The sequence below is a fragment of the Cervus canadensis genome, chromosome 23 (genome assembly GCF_019320065.1).
Source record: "Cervus canadensis isolate Bull #8, Minnesota chromosome 23, ASM1932006v1, whole genome shotgun sequence".
Lineage (NCBI taxonomy): Eukaryota > Metazoa > Chordata > Mammalia > Artiodactyla > Cervidae > Cervus > Cervus canadensis.
In genome coordinates, this window is record NC_057408.1 from 8,153,050 (window position 1) to 8,167,942 (window position 14,893).

A 14,893-nucleotide genomic window follows, 5' to 3' on the forward strand; every position below is an offset into this window, starting at 1 on the left:
TCACTGAAACTGATCTCATCAGGGTTTACCAGGTGGCATCTGTGATGCTAAACCCGATAGCCAATTCCTGGTGCTCTCATTACTTGGATAGTTAACAAATGTTGTCACTGTTGATCACTTCCCCTATCATTAAACATATCCTTCCCTTGGGTTCTATAATAGACATTCTCCTGATTCTATTCCAGTCCTTATGGCCACTCATTTTCAGGCTTTTTTTTTTTTTTAATGTTACTCTTAGTCTCCCTAACCTGTGAATATTAAGTTGCCCTAGAACTCAGACTCTGGAGATATCAATTCATCTAGTTTGTGACTTTATGTCAATATTTTGTCAATATGTTGTTGCCTTCTAAATTTGTATACCTGGTCCTGACGTTTTACCTGCAATTCAGAATCATATAGCCCAATTCCTTTTTGATTTCTCAACTATGATTTATCATGAACATCTAAAACTTATAAACAAAATATCTATTTTCCTTCGACCTCAACCCCCTTCCAAAACTTTGTCATGCCAGAGGTTCCTCCATCTCAGTAAAATCCACATGTTTCTCATTACTCAAGCCAAAGTCCTTGGAGTAATTGTTAAGACCTCTTTTTTTTCTCAAAGTGAAAGTGAAGTCGCTCAGTCTGTCTGACTCTTTGCGACCCCATGGACTATAGCCTACCAGGCTCCTTGGTCCATGGGATTTTCCAGGCATGAGTACTGGAGTGGGTTGCCATTTCCTTCTCTAGCGGATCTTCCCAACCCAGGGATCGAACCCAGGTCTCCTGCATTGTAGGCAGGCACTTTACTGTCTGAGCTACCAGGGAAGCCCCTTTTTTTCTCAAACCCTACATCAAATCCATCATCAAGTCTTAGCAGCACTGCCAAAATATATCATGAATCCTTGATAAGATAGGATACCTGATATTTGCTACAAAATAATACTAAAAGACTGGCTTCTGTGATTTATTTTAAGCTGACTGATGGGAATAATGTGGGTCATCATATCATTCTGTCTAATTTTGTATTGCTCAAATTTTTCTATGATTAAAAAAGTTGACTATATAAAACATATACTGAATCCTGCCACTTCTTACTTCTTTTTATTACAATCAGGTCTCATCCATACTATTGCTATAACCTCTCAAGTCTATTCTTACCTTAGCAGCTGGAGTTAACCTAGAGTTCACACAAGTTACTGCTGCTGCTAAGTCACTTCAGTCATGTCCGACTCTGTGAGACCCCATAGATGGCAGCCCACCAGGCTCCCCCGTCCCTGGGATTCTCCAGGCAAGAATACTGGAGTGGGTTGCCAGTTCCTTCTCCAATGCATGAAAGTGAGAAATGAAAGTGAAGTCGCTCCGTCGTGTCCGACTCTTAGCAAACCCATGGACTGCAGCCTACCAGGTTCCTCCGTCCATGGGATTTTCCAGGCAAGAGTACTGGAGTGGGGTGCCATTGCCTTCTCCATCACACAAGTTAGCCTGCATCATTTCTCTTCTTCAAAACCCTCCAGTGACTACCTATCTCATTCAGAGTATTATCAGAAATCCTTCTTGATTTGCCCCTTGTCACCTTCCCAACTTCATCATCTGTATTTACTATTTTCTTATGCACTCCCCTCCAGTCTCCCAGACTTCTCTGCATTTCCTCTGTATACCAAGAATCCTTCCCCCTCCAGACCAGTGTCCTAATTCTTCAATCTCCCTAGAATGCTCCTCCCCTCAAACATTGGACATGGATCATTCTGTCCGTCATTAAGTCTTTGCAGAGATGGTATCCTCTCTTTGAAGTTTTACTTGACTGCTAACCTTCCCAGTGTCCTTATTCATCCTTATTTTTCAACACTGAGTTATTACCTTTTAATTATTGTTTCCAGAATCCCTTTACCCACCACCAGAATATAAGCATTATGTGGGCAAGGATGTTTTTTATCAGTTTATTCATTGAGCTATTCTCAGCACCCAGAGCAATGCCCAACTTAGAGTAAAAGCTCACATGATAGTTGTTGAATTGAAGTTCCAATTGAAATGTCAGTCACTGTGTGAAACTCTCCAGGGTCCTATAGGTCAGAAGTCATCAACTTCTCCTTTATCTGCCCCTTTCACTTTGATTGTATGACTATGGTAAGTGTTTGGCACCTTGTATCTGGTTTTATGTTTGTTTGCCTATATGTCTATTTCTCTCCCCAATGATTGAGACAGGATCTTATTTATAATTCTGTATCCAAGTGTCTAGTTTCCTGACTTCTGCAGATGTTTACTGATCGGAACTGATAAGATAAAAGTGGCGGAGAGGCAGATGTGATATTCTTAATAGATTTTTCCTCAACCAATAAAGCAAACTGTGTTACTGAGAAGATGAAAACGCTGACTGCAATTCAACGGAAACTTCTTAAATTGAGAAACAAAAAGTTGATTTTGAAACTTGATTCTGCTATCTTGGTTCATTTTCTCCTTTCTGGCTCTCAACTAGAACAAACATGAGCCATGTGTCTCTGAGCGATTAGCTGGGATGCTTATTTGCCCATACGGGTTTATTTAGCCCCTTAACACAACAGCTTTTTAAAAGGTAGTGGATTTAACATTCGCCTCAGATTTGCGATGGCTTTGTCAGGCAAATTACTCTAGCTCAGATTATCATTAATCTGTCTGACTGGTTAATGGTGTCAATAATGCAAGTGCCACGGTTAACATTTTTTATTCAGCCCCTCAGGAGCTTTCATTGCATAAGTCAGAGGACAACATAAATTCTAGAACCCGAAAGCCAGAATTCACAGAGATATATTTGCTTCACAGACATCCAGCTGTCTCTCCCTACTACCTAAAAATCTTTAGAATGGAGAATGATCTTAGGGATCAGAGTCCAACTTTCTGCTACTTGAACATCTAGCCGCTGATGCCCAAGGGAGGGGTCAGTTGCATCCCTAAGACCACAGAGAAAGCATCCACACTGAGATACTGACAGCAAGCATTTATTTACTACTCTCTGGTACCAGGGACCAGGCATCTTCCATAAATTATCGTATTTCATCCTTACAGCAAAACATTATCCAGACGAGGCTTAAAGAGGTGTATACCTCTGCTATACAATGGCAAGTGGTAGAACCAAGATTGAACGCAGGCCTGCCTCTGGAGCAGGTATTCTCAAGCTCTACACCTACTTGTTCTTAGCAGTTAGTGGATTAATCTGGAAGAGAATCAAACCTTCTTGATATTTTCAGAATTAGGATATGGATTTCTTTGACAGGCTTCTTTCTGATAATTCTCTGACTTAATGTTGAGGCTGATTTGCATCCTTTATTTGCTATGTAAAGCACAGTAGCAAATTTTTATATGTATGTAGAACATTATACCTTCCATTCAGCAAGCTAAAATTACATATGGAGTGTGAATCAGTGTATTCACAAGGTTAAGGCTTTGAGGCTGTGAAATTGAACTTCCTGGGCTTCAATTCTGGCTCAGAATTGAACTAGCCATGTGGCCTTGGGCCAGTTACTGGTACCTTCATTTCCTCATGTGAATTAATAATAGTGCCTGACATGTAAGGTAGTGATGAGTACTAAACAGGATTGAGAAAGTGCCTAAAACACTTGGTCATTGACTGGAACAGATGGATCCATGGGATGGATTCATGTGGGTTGGAAGTGAAAATCAATGAAATAAAGACATTTCCCAATTCTTGTTTAGAGAGAAGTTTATCACTTTCACAAATGTTAGCACATTTGATTCTCAGATAAGGCTGGTATGATAATCTCTGTTTTACAAATGAGTTTGCCTGGCTCAATTCAGAAAGTCTGCAAAGCATCAAAATACACAGAAGAACTATACAAAAAAAGATCTTAATGACCCAGATAACCACCATGGTGTGATCACTCACCTAGAGCCAGACATCCTGGAAGGCAAAGTCAAATGGGTCTTAAGAAACATCACTATGAACAAAGCTAGTGGAGGTGATGGAATTCCAGTTCAGCTATTTCAAAACCTAAAAGATGATGCCATGAAAGTGCTGCACTCAATATGCCAGCAAATTTGGACAACCCAGCAGTGGCCACAGGATTGGAAAAGGTCAGTTTTCATTCCAATCTCAAAGAAGGGCAATGCCAAAGAATGCTCAAACTACCACACAATTGCCCTCATCTCATATTCTAGTATAGTAATACTCAAAATCCTCAAGCCAGGCTTCAGCAGTACGTGAACTGAGAACTTTCAGATGTTCAAGCTGGATTTAGAAAAGGCAGAGGAACCAGAGATCAAACTGCCAACATCCATTGGATCATCGAAAAAGCAAGAGAGTTCCAGAAAAACATCTACTTCTGCTTGATGACTATGCCAAAGTCTTTGTGTGGAGCACCACAAACTGTGGAAAATTCTTTTTTTTTTTTTGGAAAATTCTTAAAGAGATGGGAATACCAGACCACCTGACCTGCCTCCTGAGAAATCTGTGTGGAGGTCAAGAAGCCACAGTTAGAACTGGATATGGAAAAACAGACTGGTTCCAAATTGGGAAAGGAGTACATCAAGGCTGTTTATTGTCACCCTGCCTATTTAGCTTATATGCAGAGTACATCATGTGAAATGCTGGGCTGGATGAAGCACAAGCCGGAATCAAGATTGCCGGGAGAAATATCAATAACCTCAAATATGCAGGTGATACCACCCTTATGGCAGAAAATGGAGAACTAAAGAGCCTCTTGATGAAAGGGAAAGAGGAGAGTGAAGAAGCAGACTTAAAACTCAACATTCAAAAAACTAAGATCATGGCATCTGGTCCCATCACTTCATGGCAAATAGATGGGGAAACAGTGGAAACAATGAGAGGCTTTATTTTCTTGAGCTCCAAAATCACTGCAGATGGTGACTGCAGCCATGAAATTAAAAGACACTTGCTCCTTGGAAGAAACACTATGACCAACCTAGACAGCATATTAAGAATCAGAGACATTACTTTGCCTACAAAGGTCCATCTAGTCAAAGCTATGGTTTTTCCAATGGTCATGTATGGATGTGAGAATTTGACTATAGGTCTGGTAAGGGCTTTACAACCTCCAGACATTCTTTGGATTCATTGGAGAGTACATAACTCCCTTGCTAACGCTAGCAAACGGGTACTATTTCTACCCCCTTCTGATGCCTATGTCAGACAGTTTCTCTATCTCCTTTATACTTTAATAAAACTGTATTACACACATACAAAAAAAAGAAAGCTGAATGCCAAAGAATTGATGCTTTTGAACTGTGGTGTTGGAGAAGAGTCTTAAGAGTCCCTTGGACTGCAAGATCCAACCAGTCCATCCTAAAGGAAATCAGTCCTGAATATTCATCGGAAGGACTGATGCTGAAGCTCCAATACTTTAGCCACCTGATGCAAAGAACTGACTCATTGGAAGAGACCCTGATGCTGGAAAAGCTTAAAGGCGGGAAGAGAAGGGGATGACAGATGATGAAATGGTTGGATGGCATCACCGACTCAATGGATATGAGTTTGAGCAAGCCCCGGGAGTTGGTGATGGACAGAAAAGCCTGGCGTGCTGCAGTCCATGGGGTTGCAAAGAACTGGACATGACTGAGTGACTGAACTGACCTGACAAAGCCTCACCTAAGATGCTATACAACTAGGAAATATTATAAGCAAGGATTTAAATGCAAGTTTCTAGTCCAGTGATCTCTTTACTATACCACACAAAGTAAAAGATACTTTCTAAAAGGACTGTGTGAGTTCAGATGAGAGAATTAAAACACTTTACTGAATATCGTTCAGTTTAATCCTCACAGAAACCCTGTGAGTTTGGCAGATAAGGGGCTGGTATCTTCTTTTTGCAAATGAAGCAGAAAAGGTTCCAAGACAGCCCCTGAGTTGCTCAAGGTCACACGCCTATTTTGTGGCAGAACAAACACTGGGTGGGGGCTTCCACCTTGCAGCTGTTTGCTTTCCATGGCTTTATGCCACTTCAGGAAACCTCTGCTCACTGCTCGGGATTGGAGACCAGCTTTCCATGACTGGTGTGGAGAATTCATTTTAGAATGCATTGTGTGTTACATTTTCAACACAGTGTTTACATATTCTTTCCCTGCCCCTCAGAGTTGAGGATCCTGCAGCTGATGAAGCTTGTTATGAAGGGAGTGTGTTGTGATGCAAAGACAGCATGTGATACAAAGACTCAGAATCCAAAGCTCCACCTTCAAGCTAAGTCAGGCCTCCTGCCGCTCTGCTTCTCTGCAAAGTGTAAAGCCCTGTCCATTCTAAAGTGTTCTAGATCACTAAATGAGACAATAGTGATTTAATTTTTCCTGTGATGTATATTGAAATATAAAACATGTCATCGACAGATTTCCCGTGTCAATGAATGACCCATGATTCACCTGTGAGTTGACCATGTGTCCAAAACTGTATTGGAAGTAGCAGAAGAGGGTATAGTCTCTTAGGAACAATTTAGTTGTGTTAGGTAGGTAGGCGGGACTAAGGTGTATCTGTGAAGATGGAGCAGTGGGGAAAGATTCTAGAAGTATTCAGGAAGCAGAATGGACAGGACAGGGTGAAAGATTGGACAATAATTGTGAGACAGAGGAGTTTTCAAGGATGATTCCTAGGATTCAGCTTTTGGCGAGACAAGTTGCTGAAATTAGGATGGTGGAACAATCCAAGTTTGAGAATGAAGATCAGAAAGTCACACTCAGACATGCTATGTTTGATATACTTTTCAATATTCAAGTTGGAATGTCAAGCAGGATCCTCCTCGAAAATAGAAAGCTGGAGCTCAGGAGAGAGGTTTGGGTTGGAGATATCCATCAGGAATTTGTCAGCGTGGAGATGATAGTAGCAGCTAGAGAAGGGTAGACCAGCCGTCCCCAAATCACAGGATGGGGACAAGACCCAGAGCTGAGTCATATTTATTCTGAGGGCATTGGCTGGAACCACTAAACAAAATAAATCGTTTGAATCCAAAACTTTTCCTTTTCCATGAATAAACAGTTGTTGTATTTGTTGTTGCAGTCGTTATTGGTCATGGAATTAGTGTTTTGGATGTGTGCTAGATGCTGAAACAAATTATGTTGAGACAAAAATTTTTTAAGCCTGTTCCTCAGAATATGTGTGTGTGTGTGTGTGTGTGTGTGTGTGTGTGTGTGTATTTAAACAATTCAAGTAAAAACAGAAATTTTAGTCACAATTTAGTGAAAATAACTCTGACCAAGCAGATGACTTCCATGCCCCCATTATGCTTTGTCTAGGGGTGGGTCACCTCTGAACCTACTTTCCCTTCAAGATAACACTGATTGCAGAGTCTCTGCTTCTGGGGGTGAGAAAGGGTGGCCCTTGGGTGGTGGTTGCTGCTCTCACTTGGAGCCCTATTTCAGTTAATAGCTTATTTCCAATTGAAATCTTTCCACCATTGCACCCTTGCGGCTTTTGTTAAAGAAATAAAAATCAAAGTAGAACGGATCAAAAGATGTTAAAAATCTCTCCATTAAAAATACCATAGGTCCTTCCTGAAGAAGAAGTATTAATAGAACTCTTCCTTTTTAAAGCAATTAATTAGGCATTTGATACATCAAGACAGGATTTGTTGCTCAGCTCACAGCTGTGACTGCATGTTAACACCCTGCTATACTTAGGCAAGAGGATATATGTTTAACTTAAGATGTACGCTGCAGACTGATTCAAATGATCCTCTAAGAAATGATACCACCTTAATCTTTAAACTGTGTTTACTTCTGAAACGTAAATACAGCAGTGCTGAATTCAGCTAATAAACACACACACAGAGGTAATTTTCTATTCCCAATAAAGAATAATAGATGTTTTAAAAAAGCTTCTTTGAGGAGAGCTCACTCTTTTCAAATGGTGAGAAAGAAACCTAGGAAAGTGAAGTGGCATCTGAAAGCCACCCAAAGTCGGAAGGAAACATTTCGGAGATCACACTCTGTGAAGATGTCATAGAATTATTCTATTAAAAATTTTTACTTTTATTTATGCTTTCATTTAAAAATGAGCACCAGCAGCATAGGCATTATTATCATTATTTTTGATTTTTAGTTAGAGGATAATTGCTTTGCAATGTTGTGTTAATTTCTGCCGTAGAACAACGTGAATCAGCCCGAGGGATACATACGCCCCCTCCCTCTTGAGCTCCCACCCCTCCCAGCTGTCACAGCGCTCCAGGGGGAGCCCCCTGTGTTAGACGGCACCCTCCTACGAGCTATCTGTCTTGCATATGGTAATATATATCTTTCAATGCTGCTCTCCCAGTTCCCCCTCTCCTTCCCCTGCGCGTCCACAAGTCTGTCTTCTGTGCCTGTATCTCTATTCCTGCTCTGCAAATGCGCATAGGTACTGTTGCTGTGGATTCCATATACGTGTGTTAGCAGACGGTATTTTTCCTCTTTCTGACTTACTTCACTCTGTATTAACAGGCTCTAGGCTCATCCACCTCACTAGAACTGACTCAAATTCATTTCTTTTCATGGCTGAGTAATATTCCATCACATATATGTACCACAACATCTTTATCCATTCACCTGTCAGTGGACATCTAGGTGGCTCCCGTGTAGCATAGGCATTCTTTATCTGTAGTGAGTCTATACCGGCTGAGTGTCAATAAGATATGAATGGAATATGACTTATCTTCTGAAATAATTCACAGTTAACTCAAAGAGACTGACATCTCTGTCAATACAGTGTGATACGGGCTGCAGTAGACGTGTAAACCAAAAGCAACAGAAACACGAAGGAGATAGTATTTTATGCTGCTTGAATCAGAGGACATAATGGTAGGAAAGCTCTAGCCAGAATTTGTTTGAGTTAGAGTTGAAGAATGGATGAGTTTCTGCCAAACCGAGAAGGAAGTGAGTCAGAAGAAGGTAACTCCAAGATAATCAAAATTAAACAAAATTAATGAAAGTCAGAGTGACAAATGCAGGGATGGACAGGGTGTTGTGGGGCAGAGTGACCCATATACAGATGGTTGTGAGAAGGGTTGGGCCATGTCTTAAAGGTCTTTGAATCATGTCCCAAGAAGTGGATATTGCATTAACCATAGAATGGCAGTCAGCATGACGTTTTGGGCATGGAGTTGACAGACTATGTATGTTAGAAGAGTGTTTCTGTCAACAGAAGACAGAACTGGGAAGACCAACGACAAAGAACTAGGAAAGCTATTATAATGCAACGCATGCAAAGTAGGAACCGGATCAAGATTCAGTTCCAGGCACAGAAAAATATAGTCTAACCAGAGTTAGAGTCTAACCAGCGACTCTAATATAGTCTAACCAGAGATCAATGCATACTGCTCAAGGGTACATTCCATGCCACCATGTGTGACTCCCTGAATTAATATGTACCAACATTTAAGTGTGACCGACAAGGGTTCTTGGCCTTCTTAACCAATAGAAATTGATCAGAATCTGGACAAGAAATTCAGGCAAGGCTTAACCCGGGACCCTGCTGCAGCAGCAGGGAGAGAAGACCAACCACAGGTTCCGTTGGTTGCTAACTCCCCGAGGGGGGCGGAAACATGTTCCTTGTAAGGGGTGAGGATAGGGGTGTGTCCAGGGATCGGGCCAGGAGAGTGGCTTAGGGGGTTTGCTCATCCCTTAGGTGGCGTGTGTGCGGGGGGCATGCCGAGTCCCTGCTTTTGCTCCAGGCTCTTCAGAAGTGGCACTTGGGCTCTTTGTATGTTTTATCCAGAATTTGTCCTAAGTGCCCATGCATGCAGTTATTTCTAGTCCCCTACAGTTTCTTTGTATTTGTTGCTCCAGGAGAGGGGTATCGAGGTACAAGCATAGCTGCAATGCAGCAAAGGGTCCCAGGTCCCAGCCTATCTCATAAGGAGGTTTTAGATGAAAAACCTGATCTCAACAAAGCAGCAGAATTATTGTTAGTGGGTCAGAGTATATGCTTTTAGAACAGAGTAGTTATTTTCCAAGAAATCTCAGCCAGGTAAACCAAAGCCCAGAGAACCAGAATTTTCAAAAAAGATGTGCCTCTTGTTAACCAACTCCTGTTAGTCTCCATGTAAAGGGCAGAGGAGGTAAGTTGCCTATACCTTTTCCAGCCAGCAGAAGGAGACAGACTGTATAATTTATACTCTGTGTGGCTGTTCAGTGAAGGAATGTGCTGTGAGTAGATTCTGGTCTTTCTACTTCAGTCAACTTAATCTTAACTTGCCCACACTGACTCAGAGGCAAGTGGAAAACAAGTGGAATAATGATGTTCTGGACAGTTCATCTGCCACCACAGGCCATGACTGAGTTCTGTGGGTTTTTATGTCTTTAGAGACATCAGCGAAAACTTCTTGGAGATACAGCCAGGGCCCCGGCTGCTTTCCCAGGAGAGGTTGGTGTGGCGACAGACAGTACCCCTGGACACAGGAATTGGGCAAACTCCTACCATCTCTGTTCTTCAGAACCTAGTGCATTTGTCTGCCCATTTACAGAGGAGCATGGGCTAGAATGAGCAAAATAAACTCCTAGTTGCTAACTGCCTAAAGACAGAGATTATGGAGAGTTTACTTTGGGTGCCGGCTATCACCAGCAGTGTGCAACCAGAGAAACGAGTCACAAACTGTCCTTCCAAGTTCAGATTTTATTTCCTTGTTGGGAGACGACTTGCAAAAGTTTGCTTCCAGCTGTTAAAGAACAAATGGGGTCATCAAAAGCCACCTGCCAATCTTTGCAACTGAACAAATCTGTGAAGGGTGACAGGCAGTAAATGTTATTTTCTTAGAATTCACGGGTGTCACTTTGATGTCACCCAGTAGGACCCTAGGAAGCACCAAAGCAACCCGGCACCAAAGCCCAGATGCCACAGGGCTGGGGAACGATGCTGGGAAACTCGGGGAACGCCATCCCTTCTCCGTTGCTGTCAGCAAAGCCGCTTCCCTTCCAAAGAGTATTGCCATTTTCATTATTGAAACTTGTCCAATGCCTCTAGTTCTGACGACTTTAAAAAAATTGAAGAATAGTTGATTGACAAGGTTGAGTTCGTTTCGGCTGTACAACACAGTTATTAATATATATGTATATATATGTGAATATATTCATATATTCATATGTATGTATTCCTATTCATATATGTGTGTATGTGTGTATGCATATATATGTTCTCTTTTATTTTATTTTCCATTATGGTTTATCACAGAATATTGAATGTCGTTCCCTCTGCTCTACAGTAGGACCTTGTTGTTTATCCGTTCTCCATGTAACAGTTTGTGTCTGCTGACTCCAAGCTCCCAATCCATTCCTCCCCAACTCCCCCTCCTCCTCCTCTCAACCGCAGGTCTATTCTCTGCATCTCTGGGACTACTTTCTTTGATTTGACTTATCTCTGTAAACAAAATTAATCTGACAGAAAATGTCAATGTTTATATGTTTTTCTTTGTGATTGTACCTCTTATTACTTTCTCCCTTCAAATTGTGGAAAGCCCTCTTCTTGAACTCAAGAACACTTCCTTCCTGTGAGGTTGTCTTTTTTTTTTTGTATAATAATAGAAATAGAAGCAGTAGTAAGTGCCATGTGTGGGAGACTCCATGAATACCAGGCCTCATGCCTCCTGCTTTATATGGTCTACATACAGCATCTCATTGAAATCTCTAGAAACTCTATGAGGTAAATGCTTTTATAGCACCAGTCAGCACTTGAGGACTCTGAGGTTCAGATAAATTAAAGACAAAGCTGAGAAAACAACCCTTGGCTTTAACATCCTTTGTGTGTGCATGCGCGCTCAGTTGTTCTGACTCTCTGTGACCCCATGGACTGTAGCCTGTCAGGCTCTGCTGTCCATGGGGTTTTCCAGGCAAGAACACTGGAGTGAGTGGCCATTTTCTCCTCCAGGGTATCTCCCCAATCCAGGGATAGGACCCACGTCTCCTGCATTGGCAGCTAGTTTATTTACCACTGCACCATCTGGGAAGCCCTAGAAGTCCTGAATTGTCTCCCTAGTCTACCTAGCAGTTTGATGTGACCTCACTCTGACAGGATAAGCAGATTTCTGAAAATTGGCACATAACTTGGAAATGTTTAGATTAAATCTGTATTTAAAGCCATTAAGTGCCCACACTGGAGAAGCTAATGGTAAATCCAGGACATCTGGTTAGAGGAGGGACTGAGATCACTACCATGGAAGTATTTTCTAAAGATTCTTTGTTCATATTGTGTATAATATTGAAGAAATATCAGTTTTCCATATCAATGAACATAATTTTTTCATGACCCTTACTAATTTGGGATATTTTTGAAAGCTGCTGGAGATTATAGGAACCTAGAACTCCCTTCCTTGTGATGAAATCCAACATCCCCTTTTTTACATGAGTGATGTTTCTATTATATGATCTTCGACATTCTTACCTGGACACACCCAGATATTCTTGTCTTTTTTTCCTTTGAAGAATGCCTTTTCAAAGGGTTATGCCAGCACGTCCTAGAGCATAGCTATTTCACATAAATTATTTAGTAGTTACCGAAATAAAGTCAGCTATGAAAGCTGCCCTTCCTTATAGATACCCAAGGAGTTTGGCATGCAAATCAGACCTTCAGTGACAACTATGTTGCTTGAAGGTCTAGAGAATATATCATGAAATGACTCACAGCAGGTGATAGTTAGCCTAATCCTCACAGTGGTTTCTGAGCACCCAGTGTCCCTTCTTCCTTGTAGAATTTCATGTCTTATACCCAAAGTGCCCATGATCCAAATAGGCCCCTTGTTTTCCCCTATTGTTGAATGATACCGAAGCCCCAGATCTCACTCTTAACTGGGATTCACTGACTATGAGTCCTTTGCAAAAAAATAAAAAAAAAAAAATGTTTCTCTAAGTCTTACTTTTGCATTTGTAAAATAATGATAATAAACCTATCATATTTATATAAAAAGAGAAGAAACACATATAACAGCTCCTCTACTGAAAGAAAATAAGATGCAAGAATCTCTACGTTCATAAAGTGTTCAATCTGATTATGAGGATTTTCTTTTAAAAAGTAACGTATTGGCCTAAACAGTGGTTCTGTAGAGTCGATGATCTGTGATGTGTGGTACATGGGGAAATTATCTGATGTTTCTTAGTCTTACTACAGTTCACTATTGAATCCCAGCAAACCCCTCCTCAACTATGTCATAATTCAGCCTTGTGGCAACTTTACTCATACAGGAATGCCTAAACCTGGGCTATATCCAGATTCACATGGGATGTTTGGGTTTCATTTGTTTATTGTGATAAAATATACGTAACAAAGCACTTAGAATTCTAACCATTTTGAAGTGCAGAGTTCTATGGCATTAAGTGCATTTACCTTGTGGACCAGCTCTCCCCACCCTCTATCTCCAGAATTCCCAACTGAAACTCTGTACTCATTAAATACTAACATCACATTCCTCCCTCCTCCTTGCCCCCGGTAAACACCTAGGCTTCATATTTTAATTACGAGCAGTACTAGATAAACTCATGCTAACTGCTATAACATTGAAACCCTCAAGCTTATAATGGCTCAAGTCTCCCTGACTCTATAAAGTAGAAAAACAATGTTCCTGATTGACAGGCAGTTCTTCTCCCAGGTCCATTCCAGAATTCTTGCAGAATTTGGACACCTCCATCATGATGCGGGGCTTCCCAAGTGGCTCAGTGGTAAAGAATCTGCCTTCCAATGCAGGAAATGCAAGAGACGGGTTTGATCCCTGGGTTGGGACAATACGCTGGAGTAGGAGATGACAACCCATTCCTGTATTCTTGCCTGGGAAATACCATGGACAGAGGAGCCTGGCAGGCTATAGTTCATGGGGTCACAGAGTTGGACTCAACTGAATGACTGAGCGCACACATCATCAGTGCATGGGTTCCAAAGTCTGCCTGATGCTGTGTGGTTTCTCTCGCCAGGCCTGCAATCAGCATGAACGTGTGCACTCACACTCATGGGTTGAACCCAGTCCCATGGGTTCGTCTAGGCTTCATGGAGGCCAAACGTAGGATCCAGTGCCTGGAGAAGGAGAAATGAGTTTTGAGGAGGAGCCAGCCAGTCTCAGTCATATCAGAGAAATTAAGAGTGTCTATATACCCAAGGACCACCATTCATGCCCTTAGAATTTTGCTTTCACTTTTCCCTTTGGAAACTTAATTTGCCCTGTCAGAAAAACAGATTTCACTTGAAATATCTCCCCAAAACAAAATAAAACTTGTAAAATTGAAATGAACATATAATTCCACTGAGATGCAAGAGGTATCATCTAGAAATAGAAACTTTAAGAAACAGTTGAGTGGCTTAGAAGGAACTCTTTCTTCACATTCAATTACACGAGACCTGTGAGGGTATAAATATCTAGAATCATGTATGCCCTTAAAGCATACTTTAGAGGTTCTCATTTCTAATGTGTTAGGATTTATATTCATAGAATTTGTCTCCTCTTAATATGTACTATAAATCCCACCATGATCAGCATATTAATTCATTTGTTTGAAACCACTAAGGAAGATCCCCTGGAGGAGGGCATGACAGTCCACTCCATATTCTTGCCTGGAAAATCCCGTGGACCAAGAAGCCTGACAGGCTACAGTCCATAGAGTCACAAAGTATTGGACACAACTGAAGTGACGTAGCATAAGCACACACACTAAGGAAGGTTTTAATTGGAAAATGAACGGGATACATATAGTAGTGGCTTGAAGAAAAGGCAAGAAGATGTTGTACTTCCTCCTCACCCAGGAGGGAGTCTACTTCCTTTTGCTCACTTCGCTTAACATAACCACAGGACTTCAATCTCTGTACACATCAACATTTAACATCTGCCTTTCCCTGTCCTATAATGAAAGAAAATAAACGCATTGGTTGGCAGTACTGACAAAGACTGACTTGTGGGATAATCAAAACCCTAATTTCTGTCATTAGCTCAGGGTTTGCAAAATGCATCTTCCTGCCTGCACTCCAGATGTT

General features: G+C 41.3%; 1 protein-coding gene across 6 annotated transcripts in view; it reads left to right on the forward strand.

Moving 5' to 3' along the window:
* The window catches only part of DCC (DCC netrin 1 receptor), a 1,219,152-nt gene that overhangs the window by 830,590 nt on the left and 373,669 nt on the right, over positions 1-14,893 (forward strand). The window lies entirely within an intron of this gene.